We start from the raw sequence: 2,684 nt of genomic DNA on the forward strand, positions 1-2,684 counted from the left end.
TATATCTATCACATATGTGTAAAACTGTAATAGATATTAGACACATTAGTTATATAGGTATCTATATACACAAATATATCAATATACATGTATAGATATATCTATTTATGTACATAGATATGTTAGATACATATAGACATATTAGTTAGATAGATATATCTCTTGGAAACCTGTTCTCAGATATTTTGAAAATATTTTTTTCTTAGACTGTGGCTTGCCTGTTTGTTTTCTTCACAGTGACATTTGAAAACAAACATTTAAAATGTTGATAACATCTAGTTTGTCTCTATTTTATTTTATAAAATCTCCTGTGTCATGGAAATTTCTTACAAAATAAGGTACAAAACTACCCTACGACCCAACAATTGCGCTCATGGGTATTTGTCCAAAAGAAGTAAAAACATGTCCACAAAAATGTTCAAAGCTTCTTTTCGTAATAGCCAAAATTTGGAAATAATCCAAATATGTATAATCAGGAGAATAGATAAACTGTGGTATATTCATACAATGGGAGACCTGGTCACCATTTAAAAAAAAATACTGCTGCAGCCAAGGATTTTGATGAACCTTAAAAATCATGTTCAGTGAAAGAAGCTTTACACATTAGAGTATGTACTGTATTAATTAGTCCATTTAAGTTAAGTTCTGTAATGGGCAGAAATTAATATATGGTGAAAAAATAAAAGCAGTGTTTTAAAAGTAAAGTTCTATAAGTCAAAAATTAATATATGGTAAAAAATAATAAACACAGAGTTTTTCTCTGAAGTGTTGGAAATAGAAACTGACTGTAAAGAGGTATGAGGGAATTTTCTGGGATGACAGAAATGCCTTATAGCTTGACAGGTGTTTGGATAACAGATCTAAACGTTCATCAAAGCTCATTAATGGCTTGTATATTTCACTATAGGTTAAATTACCTAAAATAAAGCAATAATAACTCTAAACAAATACTGAATTCTAGTTAATGATATAAATGTTAAACTGTTTAATGCTGATGTATCCTAATGTCTGAAACTTACTTGAAACACTTCAAAAAGTGAGATGAACTTATAGATGAATAGATAAATTGATAAACAGATAAATTGATAAATTAAAGTTTTGGATGAATAGATAAATGAACAGGTATATGGTAAAGCTTATCTAGCAAAATGTTGAGAATAATAAAATCTCAGTGGTGGATAAATGGATGTGTACTGTATAATCCTTTCAACTCTTCTGTACATTCAACAATGTATAATAAAATGCTGGGGAAAAATGCTCTTCCCATTGCAAATTATAAAAAAAATAAAAAGAAAACCACTTTTTCAACATTTCTAGACAAAAAGGAAAGTGAAAACCATAAATGCAAATTTTAATAAAATAATGTAATCCTTACATATCAGAATCAATTTCTTACAACGTTCTTCAGAGGAACCTTAAATATCTAGATCAGTTGAAATGTATAATTAAAAATAAGTTTCTTAATTTCCCAAATCTTAAAAAAAATAAAAATTAAGGAAAGACTTATTAAAATAAAAAGAAATTGAATTGAAGAAGATACTGAATTGAAGAAGATACTGAAGAGCATCATCTTAGAGATTACTTTGAGAAATATGGAAAAATCAATGCCATTGAGATAATTACCGATAGGGAGTCTGGAAAGAAAAGAGGCTTTGGATTTGTCACTTTTAATGACCATGATCCCATGGATAAGCTTGTGTTGCAGAAAGACTATGGCATCAATGGTCATCATGCAGAAGTAAGAAAGGCCTTGTCTCGACCAAAAATGCAGGGAGTCCAAAGTTCTAGAGGTGGAAGAGGAGGCAACGTTGGTTTTGGAGACTCTCCTGGTGGTGGTGGAAATGTTGGAGCAGGACCAGGATGAGGAAGGAAACTTGGAGGAGGAGCTGATGGATATGGAAGAGGACATACATTTGGGGATGGCTGTCATGGTATGGAGGAGGATCTGGAGGTGGCAATTTGGGGGTTAGCCCTGGTTATGGAGGAGGATGAGGAGGATACGGTGGTAGAGGATCTCGATATGGTGACCTGGTTGGGGCCTCCAGAGGTGGTTTTGACAGCTATGGATGAAGAAATTATGGAAGTCATAATTACAATGATTTGGGAAATTATAAGCAGAAACCTTCTAAGTACGATTTACTGAAGAGTGGAAAGCTGAGTGGTATAGCAGGAACGTGGGAGGATCATACGGTGGAGGAAACTATGGTCCAGGGGGCGGTGGAAGACGTGGGCGTTATGCAGAGACCAGCCGATACTGAGCTTCTATTTGCCATGGGCTTGACTGTATAAATAGACATTGAGAGCCCAGAGGTAACAGAAGAGCTTTAGGTTATCAAAATAACAGTGTTCAGGAAACTCTTACCTCAGTCATGCATAAATATGCAGTGATATGGCAGAAGACACCAGAGCAGGTACAGAGAGCCATTTTGTGAGTAGACTCGATTATGTAAGAACAATACCTTTCTGTGGAGGAAAGATCGTATGAAAAAATGCTTTTGAGACCGTTTCTTAGCTTTTGAATTGTTGTCTCTCCAGTGGTCTCTGTAAGAATGTGGAAGCATCCCCTTTGATAATGTTAAATTTCAAAGTTTTGGATGATATTTGAATCCTTTTTCAAGATTTTTCTCAAAATTTTGTAAAACTGTTAGCTAGAATCATGGTGTAATGAGACATAACATCATTCT

General features: G+C 33.8%; 1 pseudogene; it reads left to right on the top strand.

Moving 5' to 3' along the window:
• Positions 1–1,543: 1,543 nt before the first annotated feature.
• Positions 1,544–2,258, top strand: LOC137224291 (heterogeneous nuclear ribonucleoproteins A2/B1 pseudogene; annotated as a pseudogene).
• The last annotated feature ends 426 nt before the right edge of the window (positions 2,259–2,684 follow it).

This window comes from Pseudorca crassidens, chromosome 5 (genome assembly GCF_039906515.1).
Source record: "Pseudorca crassidens isolate mPseCra1 chromosome 5, mPseCra1.hap1, whole genome shotgun sequence".
Lineage (NCBI taxonomy): Eukaryota > Metazoa > Chordata > Mammalia > Artiodactyla > Delphinidae > Pseudorca > Pseudorca crassidens.